Source organism: Phacochoerus africanus, chromosome 15 (genome assembly GCF_016906955.1).
Source record: "Phacochoerus africanus isolate WHEZ1 chromosome 15, ROS_Pafr_v1, whole genome shotgun sequence".
Lineage (NCBI taxonomy): Eukaryota > Metazoa > Chordata > Mammalia > Artiodactyla > Suidae > Phacochoerus > Phacochoerus africanus.
The window spans coordinates 58868693-58894784 of NC_062558.1; the positions used below are offsets into that span (position 1 = coordinate 58868693).

At 45.2% G+C, this 26092-nt stretch overlaps 1 protein-coding gene and 1 pseudogene across 3 annotated transcripts in view; one reads left to right on the plus strand and one right to left on the minus strand.

The window, feature by feature from the left end:
* Positions 1–2033: 2033 nt before the first annotated feature.
* Positions 2034–5562, minus strand: LOC125116960 (60S ribosomal protein L4-like; annotated as a pseudogene).
* The window catches only part of SIPA1L2 (signal induced proliferation associated 1 like 2), a 232180-nt gene continuing 209655 nt past the window's right edge, over positions 3568–26092 (plus strand). For all 3 annotated transcript variants that reach the window (XM_047760317.1, XM_047760319.1, XM_047760320.1), the window contains exon 1: positions 3568–3826. The gene's annotated coding sequence lies outside the window, so the exon portion shown is untranslated. The remainder of the gene's footprint in view (positions 3827–26092) is intronic.

The following is a 26092-nucleotide window of genomic DNA, read 5'->3' on the forward strand; positions in this document are numbered from 1 at the left end:
GTATCCTTGAGGATGCAGGTTCGATCCCTGGCCAGGCTCAGTGGGTTGAGGATCAGGCATTGCTGTGAGCTGTGGTGTAGGTCGCAGACGAGGCTTGGATCCCATGTTGCTGTGGCTATGGCGTAGGCTGGCAAGCTACAGCTCTGATTTGACCCCTAGGCTGGGAACCTCTGTATGCTGCAGGTGTAGCCCCAAAATGACTATATATGTATATATGTATGTATATGTGTGTGTGTGTGTGTGTGTGTGTGTGTGTATGCTGCCAACAATGGTTACGACCAAAGGGTTAAGGTTATTTTTAATTTTAGCTTACAAAACTAAAGACTTCCTTATCAGATCATTAAGACATTAAGAACACATTAAAACTCCCACTGTGTCTAGCAGACAGTGGACATCGGCAGCTCCAGCTATAAAACCCACCTTGGTGACAACCCACAGGCTCAGGCAGTCACTGAGGGAGACAGAGTTCTTTTCCTCAGGGCCCTTACAGAATAGTGGGAAAGACAATGACATGTGTAGCTATGAGAAGTGTGAGAAGTACTGTGACCACGTGCTCTTCGGGGTGGGGGCAGGGGGGTGATGTCTGTCCTCCCTTGGCTTCCACAGGAAGGGTCCCTCCATGGCTATTCCTGTGTCCATAGGACATGGGAGAGCACCTGTCATGTATAAGGATGGGCACAGGTGAGATGGAGAGGTGGTGAAAAGTAGGGCCTATCTCTTATGCATCTCTGTCCCCAGCACCTAGCACCTTCTGGAACATAGAGTCTCCATACATGTTTGCTGAATGAATAAACGACCATCTTGGTAAATGCTGTTAATGAGGTGGTGTTTGGGAAGCCCATCAAACCCGGGAGAACTCAGGAGGTTTGTCAGGTCATAGTACTGCTCTCTAATGTGTTTTATTACACACACTCCTATATTGCATGCTCATATTTACATAGAGATATAAAAGGCTATAAAATGTTTACATACTTTTTAGATCACAGAGAAATAAGGCATGGGAGGGACTGCCTCTAACTTTTAAGACGGTTACCCTAGGGAGTGTTTGTAATAGGGAAGCATAGACAACGTTATCTCTCCAGGAAGAATTCTGCCTCCAGAAAAGGAGGAACTGAAAACTCTGAATCTTGTTTCTGGAAACAGCCAGAGAAGTTCTCTCTCAGAAAAGCCGGCTCAGGAAATCCTGCGGTGGGGCTGGAAGTTAAGGTACAGTCTATGTAATCCAGTCTATTCCTGCTCCTGGGTTCTGACTCCCACGAAACCCTTTCGGTAGAGTTAACTCCAGTGTGGCTTAAAAAGGTCCTCTGAGATCTTTTAATCTTTCAGCAGCCAATTCAAGTGTCAAGCAATTTACATTCATCCTTTCAGGGAGAGCTTCCTCCTGGGTGATCAACATCTCCTAGGAAAGTAGAAAAGGTGGATATCAAGAGTTCATTTTCTCCTCGTCAAGATAAAGATCCAGGAGCGTTTCTCCCGTGAGTGGAGGGCTGCCTGGAGGCCGGTTGGGGGGGCTGGGAGGGGAGGATAAAGCCTGCACACCTCTCCCAGCCTCCTTCCAGACTCCCAATGGTCTGTTTCCGCAGCATTCCTGCGCGCTGGCACCACCTGACTTCTTGCGCATTTCTCCGCGCATCCAGCCACTCCATCCCCTGGGGGTCAGGGGCACCGCCTGGGCGGTCCAAGGCGCCCTCGGGTGTCCGCACACAGTAGGGCTCGCTCCTCCTGCTGGCTTCCTGCGAACGCGGAGGTGCGGCGATCCTGCTGCGGCTCTGAGCAGGTGCCTGCGCAGCGCCTGGCAGCTGTGTTGTCGGGAGGCGACACTCAGGCTCTCGCGGCGCGGGGACCAAGAGCCAGCGGGCACGATTCTCCCCACTCGGGAGAGTGGAGTCCGGGAGGGGCCGCGGCTGCGCCAGGGGGCGGCGCGGAGCCAGGTTAGCGGGTGTGTATGATCGCTTTTCTCTCTGCCTCTTTGATCAGGTCTTTATTCAAAATGAGCTGACCAAAATGATTTGACCTTCAGAGGATAAACACATCTAAGTTTGCGCAGCAGGCTTCTTCTCTTCTGTGGCGCCTTTCTTTTCCTCCGGCTTCCCAGCGGCTGGTTTCTTGGTAGCTGCTGCCTTTTTTTTTTTTTTTTTTACCCCCCCACCAACGGCAGCTTCTGTTTCTTAAAGCCAACAGCCTTCCTTTCTCTCCTCTCTACCTTGCCTGGTACCTCTACTTATCTGATCTGGCTTCTGCCGCCGCTGCTGCCCTGGATACACGGAGTTAGTTTGGGATTCCTAGTATGGTGAAGAATGGTGCCCCAGGTGCATGGTCTTTGAACGTGGGTTTAGTTAGATTGAACATGACTCTCAGGTTTTTCCAGTGAATTCTTCTACAGGACCCTGACATGATTTCTCTTGCATGGTGCTCTGGGATTTTTCAAGATTATGCCCAGGTCTGTGTTGAGCTTGTGCACGGGAAGGTTGTAGTTACTCTTGAAGGAAGGAGGCAGCTTCTTCCAGAAGTGCTGCAGGAAGTGTCATTACAGATCATCTAACTTGCTGAAAGCAAATTCGAAACATCCCAGTTGTCCACCAGGAGCAAGTTTCAAAATGTTCGGTTTGCTTACATTCGGCATAGTAATTCCTTTTGAAGGGAATGGAGAATTAAGGAGCCAGGGATGTTCCTTAAGGCCTTGATAGTGTGGTCCTGGTTACAGATCCCCTGCTGTGCATGCACCATGGCTTCTAACTTTGTCCTTGCCAGCTCTCATTCGCTCAGAGGCAGAGACGTTTTTGATATTATTCCAGGCCTTAAGTTTCTTAAGAAGCAAAACAGTCCCCTTCGTCGTCTCAGTAGCCTTCAATGTTATCTACAACCACCAAAGGAAGTTCAGGACTTCCTCAATACACTGACCTTTAGCCATGACCAGCGCCCCTAAGGCCGAAGCGGCCAGGGCAGAGCAAATGGCACATCGTTTCTGTGTTGTGTTCACTCTGCTGGGCCAACGGCGCCAGAATTGTTTGCGCAACGTGCGGCCCCACGACACATCTGTTTCCCAGTTAAGAAACGTATTTCTCAAATTTTAGGAATTAAAAGAAAGATTATGTCTTACTCAGTAAGAATTTTAGGCTACTGTAGCTGAAAATACAGTAAGACGCAAATGACGACATCACTGTTACAGATTCAGGGTTTTTAAGTTATTGGTGCCAGAGGGGCGAAAACGAGTCCCAAGGAGGAGGGCGACAGCTTTCCCAGACTGCGGGTCCAGGTAGGCTGCATCTCCCTGGAGGTCGCCGGCGCCGCTCACCGGGCGTCCCGCAGCCCCATCTGAAAGAAGAGCACCAACCCCTCCGGGACGCGCCGCTCCAGCGAGCCACGGGGCCTGGGAACCGCGCACCGGCTGAGCCCGGAGCCCCGCGGGGCTGCGGGACAGACGGCGCCCGCGCCCAATCGCTGGGCGGGGCCGAGGGGGCGGGCAGGAAGCAGCCAATGGGAGGCCGCGGAGCGGGCGGGGGGCGGTGCCGCCGGGCGGGCGGGCGGCGGCGTTGGGAGCCGGCGCGGCAGACCAGGAGCCCGGGAGGAGCCGGCGGAGCGGGAGGAGGACAGAGGAGGAGGAGCAGCGCCGCGCCCCCGCCCCGGCCGCCCGCCCGCCGGATCACAGGCCGATCGCTTCAACCGCAGCGGGCAGGTCCTGGCCGCCTCCCGCCGGAGCCCGGCGCCGGCAGGGTCCGGGCCGATGGGCAGCCCCGGGGAGCGGCGGGCGGCGAGGCGGCGGCCCCGGTACGCGCCGCTCCGCGCTCGCGGGCTGTAGCAGGTCCCTGCGGACTGCGTGTCCGAGGTGCGTGTCGGGGCGAGCGAAGGGAGGCGAGGCGGGTCCGCTTGGGAGCCTCCGGGTGGTGCCCAGGGGCCGCCCTGAAGTGTAGGGGCCGCCCTTTGGGGCGCCTCAGGGGGCAGACGGCAGAGCACTCCGGAGCTCGGCAGAGCCGGGGCGCAGGGCGGGGGTCCAGCTGGCAGCTGCGCCCGCGCTCCTGAGCCCGGGGTGAAAGAGGAGCCACCGCCGCTTGTTCTCAAACTTATCGATCGGCTGAAAGGTTATTCCCGTCTAGTTGACACGAGCACTAATGAGGAGCTCTCCCGGCGCACAGCAACTCCTCTGTGACTAACCGAAGAGAGAGATAAAAGGTGGCCCTGCGCGCTTCCCGGCACGCCGGGCGAGGTGACTTGCTGAACTTGCTGCGGGGTTGATTCCCCTGGAAGGCTTGTGCCCTGAGCGCGAGCCGTGGTGGCGCCCGGCCCGTCTTTGTAAGGTCCTGAGCGGCCGGTGAGCGCCCTTCCCGGTGTCAGTGTCTCGCTCCATCCTCGGCTCCCGGTCCTGCTCGGGGCCCCGTAACCTTGAAGCTAGTTTGGTCAGGTCCTGAGAGTATCCCCACGAGCACCTACAGATTAATTTTCAACCGAGCCTCAAACCCAAAGAATCAGTCTCGGTTCATCATCAGCGAGCGAGAGCCGATGCTTCTGGGGAAGAGAAAACAAGTTGGCATGACCCCTCTGGGAGATATTTGTCATCATTAACCTGCTTCGGTTAAATTAATTCAGCCCAAGATGACTCCAGCGTGAGTATTGGAAAAATCAAGTGCATTGGTCATGGAATTGTGGTCACCGCAATCTGATTTTGGTGAAAATACAACTGTTTACTTTTTGGATTTTGTTTAGATTTAGACGTGCATTTTTTTTTTAAACAAAGAATCTTGGTGATTCTAATCGGTTTGCTCAGCAAGTTCAAAATAGTCACTTAGATTTTTCTTTGCCTCTTTTGTCTGCAGTTTTCATTTCTAAATGTTAACACTAGATGGCTTTCTTATGACAGGCATTTAGTAAACTGCAGTTTTGAGTTGCCTGTCTGCAATCCAGGTTGTAATTTTTCCAGTTTTACAATTAGTAATGGGACAGAAAAAAATCACCAAAACTGTTGCTTTCTTTGAAGGTATTTCTTCCCTGCGAAACCAATATTTATGCAGATATCAAGAGGTGGCCTCTTGTTTCTGACATTCCTAAAGCTGAATTTCAAGGGACATCTTGGTTACTGTTTTTACTCACAAATTTAAGGTTGTCTGTTTTTATGTTTTGATTTGAGGAATTCAAAGTTCTACAGTGAAATTCATAATTCTGTGTATATAACATTTCTACCGAGGATATTTTCTGCTTCATTTAGTAGTTCTTGCTTAGTTCGGAGATGTATAAAAGAATATTACTCATGAGAAAGTACAGTCTTTCTTGAGTTTTGGGTACATGGAACATCAGTTCTTCCTAAAGATTCTGTTGATGAGTTTTGGAGAAGAGACAGAGTAGAAGTATATATTCATGATTCATGCAAAGGATTGTATTAGGGCCCTCTTTATTCTCTCTAGTTGATATCTGGCTTTTCATATATAGGAAATACAGTGGCTTGTAATTAGCCATTTCAGTGCAGCAGGTTCTCAGTTAGGTGTTTTCAGTACTTTTCCTCTAAAGCAAGACCATGGCAGCCTGTCCACATCTTGCCTAGGTAGGCAGACTTACAAGCTGGAGAAACATCTCGAAATTCTTTGTAGCTGTATTTTATTGTGTGCCTTGCCTAGCTTAAAATATGATATGTTAAATTTGTTTGTTCTAAATTAGAGCATATTCACAAATAGCTGACAGGAAAAAAACCAAAAAACAATCTCTCTCGAAAACATCTGGGAAGTAAGAAATGAAATGAAGTCAGAAACAGCTTTTATCAGTACCCACATGCTACCTATAGATGGGGTGAAATGAACTGGGATAAGAAACAGTGTAAGCATTTAGGCTGGAAAATATAGCAAGAGCTCAATTACAGGTATGGAGGTGGAGCTTCGGCTTTAGAGTATGGACTTGCAGACTTTCTCTAGTTGGTTAAAAGTGCATAGTTTTCGTCAGATGCTTTTGATGCTTTTAAATCTTAGCCTTCTCAAAGAGCTTGAAGTTTATGGAATGTAATGGAATTATCAGCATCGTGATTTGACTTTTATGATGCTTGTTGTAGTTAAAGCTGTGTAACAGGGTCTGTAAGTTTTGTTGGATTTTGTTGCTCATGAGACTGGCATGGAATTTAGAAGGGCTCCCTGATACCTGACCTTGGTAAACACCTGTCCACCTTGGGGAAATCTCCTTACCTGAGGCAAAAAGGGTTATTGGGTTATTCATTCTAAAAATCTATCTATTCTTCAAAGCGAGGAAATAATAGCAAGCAACCCTGAAAGGGCCATTGTCTGGTAACTGAAACTGGTTTAAAAGTGCTGTGTTTGGTCATCAAAACTAGTTTAAGAGGGTTTGCATTTACAGTATACTTTGCAACAAACTGTGATTATGTTGATATAGTCCATAGTCCCCTACCTCCCGTTATAATTGGTAGAAATGTTCTTTTTTATTTATTTATTTTAAGATTGAGGAAGGCCCTGCATCTTTGAACTTGTCATCTACTTAAGGTGGTTTAGGATTACCACTCCCTTCAAAGACTCGCTGAAGTTGAAGAAAACTTCATGTGTTATTAACTGAAAGCAAAGTGGTTTTGTTTTCTTTTTTTCTATTTTTAACTTGAAAGAAATATGAAGTCACTTCATATCTAGGGATCCATGGTTTAGATTTTCTACTTCTGTTAAAGTATCTAGTTCCTTTGCAGGGTGATGGAATAGAAATGGCATTAGGCAAGAGGGACAGGGACCTCTAGCTTCCTGCCTCTGTTGTCCGTCGAATTTGGATCAAGATCTTCCGTGATCCCTTTTAGCACCAAAATATTAGATTTCTTTAATGTTTACAATGTCTTAGAATAATGAAAATGACCAACAGGGCTAGTTTATATTTTTTCATGATTGTGTCTTTTCTGTCTGTGGTTTATAGTAAGTTTGTATGGGAACATTCATGAGAGTTATCGTTTACCTGGTTTACCTTGAAATCAGTGATCCAGAGGTTGCTTTTCGGTTGCAATCACATTTAGCTGGGGACCCTTTTAAAGGAAGGATAACAGTGTGATAGGAATTTAAATGCTTCGTAACTTCAGAGATAAATTATTTGATCCTTTTTGGACTGGATTCATAGTTCCAAAGCGTGGTCCAAGGGAGCCACATCTTACCCACAGTAGAAGTTCTGTTTCTTGGAAGATTTTACATTTAGCATAACCTATTCTTTGATTTTATATATGTATAACATTATATATATATTATATATATAACATGATGTAATACACAAACATATACTATACAAATATATAAAATATAATATATATAATATAAAATGTAAGTATGTATTTTTTTTTTTCCCCTGTACAACATTGTATAGCCAACCTGGGTGATAGGAAAAAGAAGAGATGCAGTAAGTTGAATCTAGTTGTCCAGCTGTTAAAGCATCTCTATACCACAAAGGCCCAGAAGGTTATCACTTCCTGTTGTTCCTCTACGTTTTGTTTTTATCTACCTGTAAAATTGAAAATCAGAAACAAAAATCAAATGCTGGGGATGGTCAGATTTGTCACTCTTTGATGTCGCTACATGGATACATTGAAAATTAACAACAGCAGTTACTATCTATTCTCAGTGCATTTCAAGATATGTTGATTATACCAAAAAGAAAAGACAGACAGGGAAGAGTATGCATGTGGTCAGGCTAACTTCTGGAAAGTTCCCCCTATCCAGAGAAGGCTTTGGTTAAAATCATACCCCCCCATGTATATTTCCCCACCCATATATGGACACTTTTTCCATTTGCAGGGGCCAGGGAAAACTTCATTAAGGAGCACTTTGGAAACCACTGAGCAGCTCCACTAACACTTCTTTGATATACTCTGCATGTGGTCTAGTAAGGGGTGGAGAGGCCTACCTTCCTGATGTTTTTGGCTACTGGCAGGTGATTTTTACCCCTTAGAACTGAAATCCAATTCTCCCAATTTATTTGAATGCCACCCCCTTGGTGGCCTGCAGGACTCATCTTTGTGTAGAGGTTACTGCATCCATTCACTCACTGTTACTCACAGGACAATTCCTGTCCAAACAGGGCCAATCCCCCTTGATCCTGCAGAGTAGGGTAAGGGTGCCCTTCCTTTGACTTGCATGGCCTGCCTGTACTGACACAGGCCAAGTTTACGTTCACTTTCCTACTTAGACTCAGTGAGTTTCCCGTTCACTTGAACCCCTGGGTCCTTAACCACATGCTGTCTTGAAACCACATCTTCCTGTCCTGTCCTAATGTCACTGCAAGACCTAACGTTTCTTGGACTTTGTTTTTATTTTAGCTGCTTCTTCCCACAGTGCTTTTAGGAGTTTGAAGCTATTATTTGGCACCTTTGCCTGCCCTCCCAAAGAAATGCTGTCTGTGTACGAGATTAGATGGTTTTTTATATCCCACCTAAGTCACTGATAAAATTGTTACACTGGCTGAGCTACGAATGGTGTCTGGAAATTTCCTTCTTGGTTTGGTTACAGTTAAGTACTAATGCTCATAATTTCTTTTTTTTTTCTTTTTTCTTTTCTTTTATTTCTTTTATTGTTATTTCCCCCAACACATTTTTTTTCCCCACTGTATAGCATTGGGACCCAGTTACACACACATGCATACATAATTTTTCCTCCCATTGTCATACTCTGTTGTAAGTATCTAGACATAGTTTTCAGTGCTACACAGCAGGATCTCATTGTTAATCCATTCCAAAAGCAATAGTTGGCATCCTTTAACCCCAAGCTCCCCATCCATCCCACTTCCTCCCCCTCCCCCCCGGGGAACCACAAGTCTGTTTTCCAAGTCCATGATTTTCTTTTCTGTGGAAAATGCTCATAACTTCTTAAAGCTAGCTCACTGCTGCCCACCTTTTCCACTCGGATGCCCTGAAAGAGCATGTCAGACCTTTGCTGGTTCTACTGACCAAGTTATTTTAAGAACTGAGTTCAAGGAGTTCCCTTTGTGGCTCAGCGGTTAACAAATCTGACTGGGAACCATGAGGTTGTGGGTTCAATCCCTGGCCTCGCTCAGTGGGTTAAGGATCCAGTGTTGCTGTGAGCGGTGGTATAGGCCTCATACACGGCTCGGATCCCAACTTGATGTGGCTATGGTATAGGCCAGCAGCTGTAGCTCTGATTCCCTACCTCTACCCTGGAAACTTCCATATGCCATGGGTGCGGCCCTAAAAAGCATTTAAAAAAAAAAAAAAAAAGATCTGGCATTGTCACTGCAGTGGCTCAGGTTGCAGCTGTGGTGTGGGTTCAGTCCCTGGCCTGGGAAATTATGCATGCTGCAGATGCAAGAAAGAAAAAAAACCTGAGTTCATTTTCACTGTGTCCCTAGAAACTAGAGCCATGCTCTGCATGGTGGGAGATTAAGAAATAGGTGTTCAATGCCTGACTGAGTGGCTGAGAAGCTAGGCTTGCACTGTGACCTGTGACCTCTAGAGGCCTTAGGCACTGACAAGATGGTAGAAGAAAGCAGAATGTTGTCAGACTTTCCTAAACTTATTTTGCAGCGGGGTATTGTCTTATTTTGAATTGCTCTCAGATAGTGGGGATGTGAAACACAATCTCTCCCCATTTTCCCAGTGTTTGCATTCGTTGATATTCTTTTCTTCCCTCTTTCACAAATAAGCATTCAGCCATCAGGGGTATCTTGAGCACTCTCAGTTAGTGTCTCCCATCGTTCTCACTTTTGCATAGTTTGCTACATCCACCAGAAGAAGCTCCTGGTGAGTTGAGCTGTTTAGGAAGTCAGAGTGGTCCAAAGTAGGCTGTTTAGTTGTGTTCAATTATTCTAAAGTTAAAAACAAAAAAATCTCGGTAAAGAGCCAACAGAATTGTTACTGTGGAAAGTAAGAACTTTTGGGTCAATGCAAAGCTACATATGCTGACACCAACTATTGTGTGGACATTAAAAAAAAAATCTGTCATGCTTGCAGCGCTGTAAGCAGTGCTGTCTGCGTGATGACTGCTGTCACGGTCTTCTGGGGATGTTTTGATAACCCTGGTTCCCTGTAGAGCAGTGGATATTCACTTGGTTCAGGAGTAGTCCTCTAGTTTGGGAGTTCCCATTGTGGGTCAGTAGTTAACGAATCTGACTGGGGACCATGGGGTTGCGGGTTCGATCCCTGGCCTCGCTCAGTGGGTTGGGAATCCAGCGTTGCTGTGAGCTGTGGTGTAGGTCACAGGCATGGCTCAGATCCCGAGTTGCGGTGGCTCTGGCGTGGGCCGGTGGCTACAGCTCTGATTGGACCCCTAGCCTGGGAACCTCCATATGCCGCAGGAGTGGCCCTAGAAAAGGCAAAAAGACAAAAAAAAAAAAAGACAGAAAAAAAAGAGAAAGGAATAGTCCTCTAGTTTCTAATAAGTAATTTTAGGAGTAACACTGTCGAATCTTCATACAGGACAGATGCTGTTGTTTAGAGTGTTTAATGCCTTAATCCAAAGAGTGATTATTTCTTTGTAATAGAGTCTCTGAACTTTTTCCATTGTGCATTCCATCTGTACAGCATCTCCTGTGTTTACTGTCTATATATGCACATATGCACATCTGTCTCTATATGTTTGTGCATGTGTATATACACACAATATAGTGTGTGTGTGTGTGTGTGTGTACACACACACATAACTTCACTATGCTAAGATATGGACTTTATAAAACACAATAATATAAATTTTAAGAAGGGTGATAGTAGACATAAAAAAGAGTTGGAGTATTTTCTTTTGCCTCTTAAGAGGCTACTTGTTACCCTTTGAAATGTGGGGCCTGAGTCCAGAGAGCACTGCTCCCCCACCTCTTGCATTAGAGTTCAGGGCTGTTGGGAAACAATTTCAAGGGGCCTTTCAGGGTCTTGTGAGGGAAGCTGCAACCAGACTTTATCCTTGATGGGCCCTCTATTTACTGTATCTGTTCTTTTTTCACTTTGGCAGTTTTCTTCCAGAATTGGCTGTGAGTTGCTTAGTTTGAGGTTCTGTTTTTGGGGGATGTGATAATGTAATGGAGGAAACCATCATCCCTGCAGTGATTCTGGTTGAACCCAGCTGTTTAAGAAGCATCGCACTATTGAAACACAGCTGACACAAGTCCCAGAATCCAGAGAAAGCCATGAACAATCATTTGCTCATCCAGAAACTTCTAAAGAGTAAGAACAACTTTGGAAGTGCAGATTGATAGTGTAGTTCACCCTGAGGACTACTGGCTAGAACTGCGGCACACGGTCACCCTGGTGCCAGGGAGCCTAGTGGCCCAGCCTCTCTGGAGGTGGGAAAGCATGGCAGCCACGCCCTGTATCACCCACAGCCACCCACTACTCAGCCTCCTCTGTATGCTGATCCATTTTCATTTATAGCATTTATCTTCGCCTGACATTATATTGTATGCTAACTTTTATATGTTTATCTTCTGTCTCACCTCAAGAGAAATGCGTACTGCCCTGGCTCCTACCATATAGTAGCCTCTTAGCCAAGAAGTGTTGGATAAAGGAAAAATTAAGTGCTCTGGGTTATTTTTATTTTATTTTATTTTATTTTGTCTTTTTAGGGCTGCACCTAAGAAGGACAAATGGAGGTTCTCAGGCTAGGGGTCTTATTGGAGCTGTAGCTGCCAGCCTTTGCCACAGCCACAGCAACTCAGGATCCAAGCCAAGTCTGCAACCTACACCGTAGCTCACGGCAATGCCAGATCCTTAACCCACTGAGCTAGGCCAGGGATTGAACCTATATACCCATGGATTCTAGTTGGGTTCGTTAACCACTGAACCACGGCGGGAACTCCACTCTGGGTTCTTTTTCTTTTTTTTCTTTTTCGGGCCACACTTGCAGCATATGGAGGTTACCAGGCTAGGGGTCGAATCGGAGTTGCAGCTGCCGGCCTGCACCACAGCCACAGCCACACCAGATCTGAGCCATGTCAGTGACCTACACCACAGCTCATAGCAACGCCGGATCCTTAATTCAATGAGCGGGGCCAGGGATCAAACTCTCATCCTCATGGATACAGGTTGGGTTCTTAACCTGTTGAGCCACAAAGGGGAATTCTGTCCCAGGTTTAAACATGAAAGAACTGTGTATCTTGGCTTTTGTTGACCTAAGTAAGTGTTGTCTTAAGGTTCTCATTATTTCTATTGTAAATGATCTACCCAAACAGCCTTTTACACCTCATTTTTATATCTTTTCTGGGTCACTTACAATGACCTGTCATTGAACCCTGATATCAAACTGATAAACATGGGGAAGTAGTTTGGGAAGAGGATGACTGCAGAGTTCCATCTGCTCTATCAGGACCTTTACAGCCCCGTTGAGAGGGGTGTGGTTCCGGGGAGGGTGGGTACCCAGAGCGAGAGGCTGTGCTCTACACCTTTCCTGGTTCCAAAGTCTCATCCCTGCTGATTAGGGCTGGGTCTTACTGGGGTCAGAGGAGGCCACAGTTCACTTGGAAGCCTGGTTTGGACCCATTAATACAGATAACGCTCTCTGAATTGTGCCACTTTAGCTGTTGTCTTTTCTCTCTCTATCCATTAGCCATGATCATTTCTGTAGAAAGTAATTTTTAAAAACCTGTCAGTAGTATATTGGACACCTTCTGTCAGTTCAGTCCTTTTCATTTGAGGATGGCAGAGTATGTGAGACAATTACTTGTGCCTTAAATGTAGTAGGTACACAGTTTAAATTTTACAGGTGGGGAGTTCCCGTCGTGGCTCAGTGGTTAAGGAACCTGACTAGCATCCATGAGGACACAGGTTTGGCCCCTGGCCTCACTCAGTGGGTTCAGGATCAGCTGTTGCTGTGAGGTGTGATGTAGGTCTCAGATGCAGCTGGGATCTGACATTGCTGTGGCTGTGGTGTAGGCTGGCAGCTGTAGCTCCTGTTCGACCCCTAGCCTGGTAACCTCCCTCTGCCTCTGGTGGGGCCCCAAAAAGACAAAAAATAAAATGAAATAAAATAAATTTTATAGGTGGGAGTCTTTATCTTACTACCCTGACCTAGTACTAATTCCTGTATTAGATAAATTCAGGGGGCATCATTCTAACCCCTGCTTGTTTAAATTTGGCCATTTATGGGGTTCCCCTTGTGGCTCAGCATGTTGAGAATCCTCCATGAGGATGCAGGTTTGATTCCTGGCCTTGCTCAGTGGGTTAAAGGACCCGGTGTTGCCGCAAGCTTCGGTATAGATTGCAGATGCGGCTCAGATCCGGTGTTGCTGTGGCTGTGGCACAGACCTGCAGCTGCAGCAGCTCCGATGTGACCCTTAGCCTGGGAACGTCTGTATACCACAGGTGTGGCCCTACAAAGGAAAAAAAAAATGGCATTTAAGGTACACTGTGATGAGAGCAGTGGGCTAGGCTGAGAGACTAGCCCAAGTAACAGTAAAATCACCTAATCACCAACAGTTTTGTTTATTGGAGGGCCTTTGCAAGTCATTTGCTTGGAATGGTGGATTTGTTTTCCTCTTTTAAAAAGTTTTCAATGATGAGAGGAGTGGGTGAGGGGGGCTGATGTTTTTGACTTAGCCACCAAATCAGGAACCAGGGAGAGACCTCCCTAAGGGGGGACTTAAACAAGCTGTTGAGCTTGAACATTCATTTCCTGTCTCTCACGGGTTGACCGAGAACCTTCGAAGGCTGATGGGATTAGCCCCCTGTACTGATGTGAAAACTAAGACTTAACATGAGAACACATGTGGTTCTCTGAATATTAGCTCTTAGAGTTTAAACCAGTCTCTTTGCTCCCACTGTGGGGCCCCAGATGCTTTGTGAGGTCCTGTTGTTCTCAGTAAATCATAAAAGGAATGGGAGTGGGGAGAAGGAAGAGGGGGTGAAGAAGGTGCATGCTGAGGAAAATGCCAGAATGATCCCCCCACTGTCCCTGCAGATGGGAAGTGGTGCCGGGGCTGGGCTAAGGCGCTATTGTTCTGCTCTAACAACTGCCCTGTTCTTTTAGCCCGTGGATCCTCTGTTCTTCAAGAGAAACGTTGTAGTTTGCAGTGAGGTAGCAGTTCTGCTGGTTGAATCAGGTCCTCTGGGCTTTGTTGGGAAGCAAGAGGGCTCTGCTGTGATCCTGCAGAGAAAGAACGTTTCTTTAAGCTCCTGCGTCTTTGCCAGGATGAAAAAGGAGTATAAGAGGAAAACAATTTTTTTGTTTTGCATTTATCCTTGGCTAGATTTGCATAATCTTTGTTTAAGTCAGTTGAATTGTGAAGCCCTAAATACATTTCAGGCGTTTAAATATTTAAAAGGATTCATCCACAGCACTTTACTCACCCAAAGCATAAGTGCTTACAACAATGAAAATAACCCCCTCGCAGATGCCGCCCGCACTGGCTCTGCTCACCTTGTCACCGAATTATAAAACATTAATAGCGAAGCCAGAATGGGAACTGTCATGGCAATGCTCTGCTGGCTCTGTTCCAAAATATTGTTTCCCTGGTAGAGAAAGCAGGACAATTTGTTTAAAACTGGCAGTCAGCCAGTCAAAAAGCTCTGACGCAATCAGAGCAGTAACTACTTTGCTCCTACTGCTAATTTTAGGCCAGTTAAATCTGGGTGATGTCTGATGGCTGCTGTGGTGTGCGTCTGGCTATGTGGCACTTTCTAAATCCAGCCTCTTCGCCTGGCATCCTAACTCACAGCTCTTTCCCAAAGGAGCCTAGGGAGCCTAGGATCCGGGGATGGACCGAGGGATGGGCCCTGGGAGGGTTTGGGAGGCACTGCCTTGCATCTGACTACGTTCTTCGTCGTTTCATCCACAAGCACCTACCTGCAGGTGTGCCTCCCCCACCCCCACCATCACCCGCACCCCCACCCCTGCCTCCTGTGAGCAGCCTGGTGCCCCTGTTCACTCCTTTCCCCTCCCTCCCTGCCAGTGATCACAGCTTCAGCACTGAACTTTTACCTTCTCCTTTTCTGGCAAAGGTACAATCAAGGAGAAAGGTGAGCATTCAAACAAAAATGAAAACATTTGGAGTGCCCCACGGAAGAGCCTTTCTTTGCTGTAGCAGAAGGTGGAGGTGGCGAGAGGGCTTGGAGTAGTTCAGTGTCCGTGTCCCGCTGCTGTGCTTCTAGGGCCCGGAGTTTGAGCCAATTTTGTTTTTATCTGTCTGTCTATCTACCTACCTACCTGGGAGTTTTATTGGAGTGCAGTTGACTTACAGTGTTGTGTTAGTTTCAGGTGTACAGCAAAATGAATCAGTTATGCATGCACGCATATCCATTACTTTCCAGACTCTTTTCTCATATAGGTTATTACAGAGTATTGAGTAGAGTTCCCTGTGCTATATGAAGCCAATTTTTGGGGTTTTTTTTTTTTTTTTTTGTCTTTTTAGGGCCGCACCCAAGGCATATGGAAGTTCCCGGGCTCGGGATTGAATTGGAGCTACAGCTGCTGGTCTGCACCACAGCCAACAGCCACACGGGATGCAAGCTCATGGCTATGCCGGACCCTTAACCCACTGAGTGAGGCCGGGATTGAACCCACATCCTCGTGCATACTAGTCGGGCTCATTACTGCTGAGCTATGATAGGAACTCCATGAAGCCAGTTTTAAAATGGGGACACTGGGCCCCACAGTCTTTAGTCTCTTTCCACTCTGTCACTCTAGTTTCTGAGTTAGCAGAGGGTGCCTGAGGGTGTGAGACCCTGGGGGCAGGGACCTGGTCACTTCTTCTCAGTCCTCTGGCCCAGGGAAGTGTCCAGCACAGTCAATGAATGAACCAACTCAGTGTCTTAGGCCTCAGAGAGACCTTCAAGTTATCCTGGAGTCAGTCTTCTTCATGGTCCTCATTCATAAATGTGAAAAGTCAAACCCTCATAAATATGAGACTGTAAGAGAATGGTGTGGTGCCCAGGCCTGCTGTCTTTGATAGAATGGGCTGCCTGTGAGGTGACGAACTGATAGCCTGGCTGATGGCCACGCATCCCATGTACTAGAAGATTCCTGTGTACCCGAGACCCTTGGACACCCATGGGCACTATAGCTTCTTTCAGAGGAAAGACTCTGTGGGTGGTGGTGAGGATGGTGGATGGGCATAATCAGAAGAACATTCAGGGCAAAGGGAGGACCTGAGTTGGGCTTTGGAAAGTGGTCTGGGTTTGAATTTTCATTGAAGGGCTCTTTTATGCAAGGCTACTCCTGGCTCTGTATGGGACCTGCAAATACAAAGAAATACAAACAAAACTCTCCCTGTGTTAGCTCTTCCCTTGCTCATAGAACTGTTGCCATCAACTTACTGTGCCTAAAACCAAATTCAGATCCTAGCCTGCTTTAGGTTTTGCATCCCCCAAACTGGATTTTTTTTTTTTTTGTCTTTATTTTAGGGCTGCCCTGAGGCATATGGAGGTTCCCAGGCTAGGGGGCGAATCAGAGCTATAGCTGCCAGCTTACACCACAACCACAGCAATGTGGGATCCAAGCCTCCTATGCGACCCATGCCACAGCTCATAGCAACGCTGGATCCTTAACCCACTGAGCAAGGCCAGGGATCAAACCTGCATCCTCATGGATGCTAGTCAGATTCGTTTCCACTGAGCCACGATGGGAACTCCTCCAAACTGGATTTTATTAACAAAAGCAACACCAAGAGACATTGTGGACCGCATTCTCGGAGTGGAGACTAACTAGTCTATCATATTAGAGAGTCTGATTTTTTCCCCCCATTGTAATTTGCTAAAGGTTACAGAGTGTGTCTGTAAACCTAAAGGGGGAGATATTTTGGATCCATCAGAGATGGAAAGTAAACATTTTTTAAAATTGAGATACCCACCATGTGCCTTCTGCAAAGTATTAACATATCGCTCTATTTGCTTTAAACATATCTATCCATCTCTGTCTACTCATCAGTCCCTCTTTTTTTTGCGGGGGGACAGTTTGCATTTCAAAATAAGTAGCACACATCACTGCACTTCACTGCTGAACACTTCAGCATACATATCATAAATGAGTTTAAAACTTTTAAATACTTTTTGGAGGCAAAATGGATACAATGAAATGCATACATTTTAAGTGTATCATTCTATGAATTTGGACAAATACATATGCCTGTGTAACTCATACATCTATGAAGGTTTACCTTCCAATTCAGAAAGTTCTCTCATGCCCCTTCCAGAGTCCTTCCATTCCCCACTTCCACCTCAGTTTCCCATCCCAGGCAACCACTGTTTCTCTTTTTTTCGGCCACAGTTGAGTCTTATACCAGGTCTTGAACTTCATATAAATGGAACTCTGCAGCAGGTACTGTTTTATGCAAGGTGTCTTTGACTCAGCATAATGACTTCTGCTTTGCCACATGCTTTTAAATATATACTTGCCCCTTGATCACATGCTCTTTTCGAAGGTCACAATGTCAAACGATATCAGGAACAATAGCAATTTCTTTTAGGCATTTGTGTATTTTTCTTAAGTCTTGTCTTCCCCCTTCCCAACGGGGTGTGATTTTCATGTCTGATTTGGCCATTTTCTGCCTGGGTCTCTTCTGTACATTCTGCAGACCAGGTGCTTCTTCTGTTAGTTTGCTTGGCCAGCTTGAGGCATTCAGCTCTCCTGCCTCGGAAGAGATGGATCCTGACACATTATCCATTTTTTGTATCTGCTACTTGGAAAACATTAGGTAAGAGGAAACACATCTATTTATTTTTGCAAGGCCTATTCTTAGCTTTGTGATTAACTTCTTAAAGAAGTTTGAAATAGAAAAAAAAAAAGTATAGTAAGGCATCTTTGAGGAATACAGTCACTCCTCTGTATTCAGAGATTGTTTCCAGGATCCCCCTCAGATACCAAAATCCAGGGGTGCTTGAGTCCCTGATATAAAGTGGTGTAGTGTTTGCATAGGATCTGCACATATCCTCCCATATATTTTAAATCATCTCTAGATTACTTATATGACGTAATACAGTGTGAGTGCTGTGTATTTGCTAGTGCATGGCAAATTTAAGTTTTGCTTTTTGGAACTTTAGAAAAATTTTTTAATATTTTCTGTTTATGATCGGTCGAACCTACAGATGTGGAACCTGAGGATACAGAGAGCTGACTGTAATTTCTAGTTCAAATGCAAGAATTTCTAAGACTAAAGTTTCCTCACTTTTGTTTTATGACACTATATGGAGGAGACTAAACCTCAAATATTAGGAGATTTTTCTTTATTTTTATTCTTAAAATTTTTTATCTTTTTTTGTTTTATGGCCATGGCCACGCCATATGGAAATTCCTGGGCCAGACTTTGAGTCCGAGTCATAGCTGCGACCTGAACCACAGCTGCAGCAACACTGGATCCTTTAACCCACTGTGCTGGGCCAGGGATCGAATCCCTGCCTCCTCAGTGACCCCAGCTGCTGCAATTGAATTTTAACTCACTGTGCCACCACGGAAACTCCTTAGAATATTTTTAAATCACCTGTGCTGAGGAGCTATTGATTGGCAAAATAAAGTCTTAATTGATGCAAAAATAAAATTCTGGACTTAACTGCCACCTTTGCTATGTCCACTATTACTGGAGTTTGGGGTTGCTAAACCTCTCCAGCCATGAACAAAACAGGTAAAAAAAGTTCTCATCAGTAGTACTGGTTTAATATTTATATGTATGTATGTATGTATGTGTGTGTATGTGTGTGTATAGTCAGTGTGTGAAGATTTTGCCATGGGGCTGTATTGGTTAGGGTAGTTCCATGTGCTATAAAAGGAAATCCACAATGCAGTGTTGCGACAAGAGGGAGGCTGACTTCTTTCTTGGGTGACAGCCTGAGGTCTGGGTAGGGGGGCTGCTGTCCTCCTTGATACTTAGGTTCCTTCTCCCTTGTTCCTCCAGCACTGGGCCTTGGCCTTAGGGCGTGGTGGGGCCCCCTGGGGCTACCTGCACTCAGGCTGGTCGACGAGGGACCCTGGAGGGGTCTTCTGAATACCCTGGCGGGAGCGGGGGCAAAGGCTGTCTGCACCACTTCTACTCTCCTCCTCCAGAGAACTTAATGACCACAGCAGGCTTCAGGGGGTGCTGAGCAGCGTCCTGGAGCTGACTCTCCTTACACGGTCCTGCTTGTGCTGTGGAATTGGCCTTGCCTGTTGCATATGCTCAGAGGAGTCACTTGTCACTTATCACCCGCTCTGTCCTGCCCTGGGGAGGAACTCAGGTTGTGGGGGTGAGTGGGCAGGAAGGGGTGTTGCTCTGAGGGCAATTTCATCTTGGAAATGCAGTTGGTCACCTAATGATATTGCTCTTGGTGGATTTTATTTTATTTATTTATTTTTATTTTTTGGTAATTGGAGGCAGTGCTGTCTCTCTCAAGTGCGGTTTAGTTCTGGGCGGCGAAAGGGAGAATAAAGTCTAATAATAATGAGGTTGCAGTTTCTGTAACTTGGAAAGAAATGTTACTGGGGGACAGGGATTAGGGACTGTAATAAAGGACCTAGTCCCTTGTTTAAAATTCAAACTCATAATAGAAGGCTTAGGAGACACGTGATGAATGGGATCGCAGGTAATCATTTATTCAGGGGCTGGAGGGTTTCTGGGGAGCAGAAACCTCCCTGGTGAGGGCAGCACTCCCTTGCCTTGCTGGTTCAGAAGGAAGTTCCAGAGAAGTTCCAGCAGAGGCTGGGCCCCCTCTCAGCTCAGAGGAGGGCTGGGCTGCGGTCCTGGACGAATCCTAGGGAAGCAGTTGTGCGTGTGATTCCCCCTCTGTTAATGAGCTGACGTTACACCGCTTTCCTCCACAGTAACTTTGAATGGACTATTTGCCAGCCCCTTGAAAGAGGATGCTGTGGCAGTCTGATGCATGGGAGTGGTTGCCTGGAGACCGAGTGGAGCCCATGTGAGTCTGTCCAGGCTCCAGGAGCCAGTGCCCCGTGGATACCAACGGGGCGGGGGGGCATGACCGCTGTGCGTGGGCTCTGAGTTCTGTGTTCTCCAGTTACCCTGTGAGTTCCCAAGGATGTGCAGAGTGATCCTGGTGGTAGCATCCGCAGGTGTACCTCCACGAGGGTCACCTCGAGACTCCCATACTGTGCCAGGGCCGCGAGTTAGTTCCCTCCAGATGTTTGAGAGCAAAGACTAGGCTCTTTCGCTCAGGTTCAGGGACTGCTTCCAGCTTTGGATTTACAGAAACTTTGGTTTTTCCTGGAGTTGGGGTGTTCGTATTCTCGAACGCAGACATGACTGATAGGGCTGCCTGTGTCATTTCCAGCTAACCGTTTCAAAGGGGGGAGGAAAAACTCCCGGTTGAAGTAAGTGCCGCTTGACCTTTTTTGAAGGATGGAGAGGTTGAGCGGTTATTATTTCAGCAGGAGCATCTTGAGAATCTGCAAGTTGCCCGCGTTTCCTCTCACTTGCTGCTGTCTGCCCGGGACACTGTGCAGATGGGTTGTGCTGATTTTGCTAATTTTTGCCAATAATCGAAGCGCGGAAGGATTCAGGGGACCTTTGGGGCGATAAGAACACAGCTGCAGAGGATAACTTGGAAACAAGAGGCGCGTTTCTTGAACTTACCCCCTGGATTCAGGGGCAGTCGCTGCAGCTCTGGGTTTTCAACTCACACCGTGGCAGTTTGGAAGCTTGGGACGTAATTTTGTTTGTAGTGGACAAAAGAGCTGCGTGGAGCCTAATCAGCTAGATCAAGTGGATATAAATTCCAAGGACGCTGTCTCTCTCTTAACTGAAATATTACACTTATGGGCAAACCGGCCCTGTGATGTATTGATGTCTGACTAAGCCCCGCATTACATGCCTCTAAAAATGTGTGTGCTTTGACTTTCCATTAATGGGTAAACATTTACGTTGGCCTTTGCCCTTATAACTCACTATTCCATCCACCCAAACCCTTTATCTTTTTCTGCTTGCGCTGTTACACAAGTATTTGGCAGCCCCTGCAGGGAGTGTGGGCCTGTATTTCATATGTCAGGTTAGTTGGTGGAATGGCTTAAAGGCAGAGGGAATGCTTCTGGAGAGGAGGAGGTTTTTCAGGGGTCATGTCTCCTTGGGAAGAGCCAGAGAAATTGCAGATATCCTTTTAATCCTCCCAGAAGTGGTTTTTACACAGCTCATCCCACGAACTTTTCCTTGTTATCCTTGGACTCAGAATAAAGACAGCAGAGCCCTGCCTCTCACCCCGGGGGCGATTCCTACGTTGTGTCCCACACCATCCTGGCTTCCTGTTGTTCAGAGGCTGGGGACTGAAAAGGCATACACCACCTGAAATATCCTGTTCTGTGCTTCCCCAATCGAGATGAATTAATTTGACCAACATCAGGGTTTTTTTTCTCCATTGTAGCTTTTCTGTTCTCGAATGATAACTTCACTGGAGGTTTCCAGAAGCCTGATCCTTCGACTCTTGCCTCTGTAGTAATAGCTTTATTTTGTTCACAGTTGGAAGACGGTTCCATGTTTGACACCTTCGGAGAAAATACACAGAACATTAGTAACACCTGGAGAAAATCTCCTTGGCTCCGTAGTAGGCGTGGGTGATTGCTGGAGACCACTGTGACTTTACTTTTTGCTTCTGGGACTTCTGCAGCCTTTCCCATTGGGATAGCTTTCCAAAAAATCCAATATGAAGGATCTTATCAAAACAGTACTATTTTCAATAGTGCCTTTTGGAATAGAGACATTGTTAATAAGATCACTGAAAGAGTACTGCAGAGTTCCCATTGCGGCTCAGCAGGTTAAGAACCCGAGAAGTATCCATGAAGATGTGGGTTTGACCTGTGGCATTGCTCAGTGGGTTGAGGATCTGGCATGGCTTCGAGCTGCAGTGTGGGTTGCAGATGCAGCTTGGATCCCGTGTTGCTGTGGCTGTGGCGTAGGCCTCAGCTGCAGCTCTGATTCCACCCCTGGCCTGGGAACTTCCATATGCTGCAGGTGCAGCCCTAAAAGCAAAAAAAAAAAAAAAGTACTGCTTACTGTTCAGCTCATTCTGGGTGAGGAGCTGAAGGTTAAGCTGAAGGTCAGAGAGCATCGGTGGCCCTCTGTGTTTGGGGTCTCTTGTAAGCACATTTAGATGTTTAAAAATGAACTCATTTTAGAAATATGGGTTGAAGTAACTGCCTGGATAGAGGGGCTCTCACATCATTGTATTGCCTTTATTTTCTTCACTTTTATGTATTCACTTTATTCTACTTTTTTCAGACACTGCTGTTCTATTGCGTTCAGGTTCCTGGGCACTGGTGTGGAAGTGGCCCCCTTCTCTGCCCCCACACCGAGGGGCCTGAGCCCTGAGCTGGTCTAGGGCCCAGGACCAGTCCAGGGGTCAGGGTTGATTATTGTCAGTTGTGTGTGGAGTTGTGTTTATTCATAAGGCTTGAAGGCGGGTAACTGGAGAGCTTACAGTTTGTTATTGCCATCTCTCAGTAGAGTTTCTTACGTATTTCATTTAAAAAAAAAAACAAAACTACAGCCTGCACAGAAGGAATGGGCACAATGCTGTTTATCAACTATACTTGAGTAAAAAGTAAAAGAAAAAAGAAAAAAAAACCCACAGAAATAAGCAAGGCTGTTTCCTCCCCGATGTTTCTGATAGCCTTAGACTTACCCCAGAAAATTACACTCCTGTGAATGAAATCACAGTAAACATAGGAACAAAGAAAGACGTTTAAAGAATTGTGCAGTTTGTCCAATTAAACTGTGCATTTAGAAGATTAAAATAGAGACGCAATTATACATGTAACTTTTTCTTGTTCTGCGACTGTGGTCAAACAAAAGTAATGTGGAGAAGAGCAGTTTCCTGTATTAACAAGCTGTTCATTCGTTTTGAACAAATACCAGTATTTAAAGATTATAATGTGATAAGTGAACTTGCTGGCTTCTTGCTTATTCATCTAATCAGGGTCAGATTGATGACCTGCTCTTTGCTGGGGATAGTCTGCATCTAAATAGTTTCTGTCTTTTGTTTTGATAACCCTCTTGTAGGGAGACCCTCTCTTGGAGTATGTGCACTGATAGAAATGGAGGAAAAGATTTGAAAGCACTTTCAGTAAGTTCAGTATTTTCACTTCAAGCTTTGACCAAAAAAGGCAGATGATACATTTCACAATGTATCTTTGATCTTGTTCAATGGCCAGGTCCAGCAATTTATTCTGTAAAGCCATTGTTGGTTTGTCTCTTGGTAAACACAAGGGCTTCTGGATTTTGTGTACTTGGGTATTACGGTTGACAACTCCTTATAAAGTATCACAGTCATAATACTGCTAATGACCCTGATTTGTCATGTGACTCACCATACCCGTTCAGCAACTTTCAGACTGGTCTGCAGGTCTTTTGATGTGGGTGATTATCCTGAGTAAGCTTTCAGAGAAACAGTTAAAATTGTGGAATACAGGCCATTAGGTCACTTTTGAAAAACAGCCACCTCTTCTTTAAAGTGGGGGGCATGGGGGAGTTCCCTGGTGGTCTAGTGGTTAGGATTCAGGGCTTTCACCAATGCAGTCTGGGTTCTATCCCTGGATTGGAAAGTGAGATCTAACGGCCTCTACCTGTCACAGTCCCCAAATAAACAACAACAACAACAAAAATACATACATAAAGTGGGGGACAAGGAATAACTTTAGGGAACATGTGACCTCATGAAGACTGGCCTGTAGTGAGAAAGCAGCAATGGACAGGGAAGTCATTGGAAGAGTCTTTTGTGCTGTGAATTGAAGATGGGCTAGAGGAATGTCATAGTCCCTCTGGCTAGGGTGGCCTGCCTGGCACTTGGTGGGCATTTCTGGCCCACGCCTCTTTTATTGGGACTGCTGGTCAGCCCCCCTACCGCCCGCAGACCACCCCTTGTTGGTGATATATGCACAGAGATGTGGGTGTGTGACATATACAGAGAACCCTTTATTCACTTGCATCACCTGACAAGACAAAATGCCGAGATGGTTTTTTCAATGAGAGGAGGACCCTCTCATGGGCTGAGGTTGTGCTGAGTGGGTAGAAGAGAGAATATTGAAAGCAGGGTGCGAGCCTGTGGATTCCAACCCATTCATTTGTTTTCTAGGATTTCAGAGTCTTCTGTGCCTATTGCAGGTGGTCTGTCCTCTGCCCCCACTTCTTGCTGGACATTTGGCCTGTTGTGAGCAGCTATACCTAATATTCTCTGTTCATCCCCCTCCCGAGGTGAAAGGTGGGGTATTGGGTAGGAGATGCCAGCATCACCAGGTAACCCTACACCTATGCTTGAAGACTCTAAACAAAGCTGCTCTTCCAGGGCACTGGGTCAAAGGTTAACAATAGGCAGGAGAAAGGAAGGGCTGGTATCCGCCTCCTTGACTCTCAGTTTTCCAGCTGCTCCAGTGTGCTGGGCCAAGTTCTATGCAGTTGTTAGTGAAGTAGAAGGTTAATAACTGGGAATTAGGGGTGGGGAATTTATCCCAATGACATAATCACAGTTGGTCCAAAAGATTTATGTAGAAAGATGCTCAGGCAGTATGAGTTATAATGTGAGAAACTGGAAAAATATTGGCAGTAAGACATTAAATTATAATTCTCCATATGATCAAGTAATTTAAATCAATTAAATAGCTGGTTTTATAAGCCCACTTAATGACATGGGAAAATGTGCATAGAATATGAAATGAAAAATTTTTTGCTAGGCAGTGTACATAATAGATCCCAATTTCATAGGATAATTAAATATGCATATGCATTAACAGAATAGGACACATTAAAAATTTATAGTGGTTATTGCTTTGTCTAATTACCATTTTCTTTTGTTTTTGCGTTTGTTTTCCTGTTTTTCTAAAATGAACATATTAATTTTTTTTATTTTTGGCCACACCCATGACATGTGGAAGTTCCTGGGACAGAGTTTGATCCTGAGCCACAGCTGCAACCCATGTCACAGCTGTGGCAACACTGGATCCTTAACCACTACACCACAGTGGGACCTCTGGAACATATTAATTTTGTAACAGGAACAAACATGATATTAAAGTATTTGCATTATATGATTCTATATGTATCTTTTAAAATTATTAGTCTGTTTCAGTATAGTTTCTTGGTTCAATATATACATTTGGGATTTATTTTATTGTATTATGTAATCTTCCTTGATTTGTATTTTTGAGTTATATTTGCCAGAGGTTTTCAAGGCAAGTAATTAGGACACATTTATTATAAACATCTGTTACATCTAATAAATATGAATAAATATGTTTTTGGTACATGTTTTCTACCATAAAAACATCCGTAATCTTAGTTTAGTGTCATATAGGTATATATCCTTTGAAAATTATTTGCTGATCGTGTATCTTGTTTGAGTGTTTTTTTAACCTCTTGACTGCCTTCTTTCCTTTAAACTTGTTGCATAGGAAAAATACATATATATGTATATATGTATATATAAAGTATACATATTTTTTAAAGGCATAAAATTAATTTCAGAGAATTTACTTTTTACTATTAATGACATGATTCATTGGTAAGGCACTGAATGACTTGCTCTTACATACATTATTTAATTCTCACAACTCTCTTTCTTTAACAGTGGGAACATCATTCTCAGTTATTACTAAGAGTTAAGTTCCGGACTTTGGCATTTAGTTTAAAAATACCATTGATACTCTTTGCTTATTTGTGAGAGCAGAGATACGTTGACTCAGATAACATCCATGTCTTTTTTAGCAGTATAATTGCTGGCCCTTTGAGTCTATGCCTTTTGACATTTACATTAAAAATAAAAATTAGCTAATTTGTAAGTTATAAGGTCTGAAAAAAAATAGTTCATTCTTCTTTCATGCCTGTTAGTGCTTCTATTAAAATTCTGAAATGGCTTATTAAATTAAGTGCAGTGTCAAAGGCTAATTGTCTTTCTGTGAATCAGTCTACATGACTTATGAAAGCATGATTTTGAGACATGTTTCAATAGCAACCCTCAAGTCAGCTTTTAGTATCTATGGTTTGAGGCCCAGATGTGTGCTCTGAATGTGCTGTGTCTGCTGGTCGGAAAGCAGGGACCATATCTGACAGCAGGGACAGCCAGTGCATGTGTGTAATAGGTGTAGCCAGTGGTAGTGGATATTAGTGGGCAATCAGAAATGCCATATTTAAAAAAATTTTTTTTTGATTATAGTTTCTAAAATTAGATCTTGCAAGTCAGTGTGATTTTAGAGGAGGGAATGTGGGTTTGGAGCCGCCTTTCTTCATCTGGTCTCCCGAG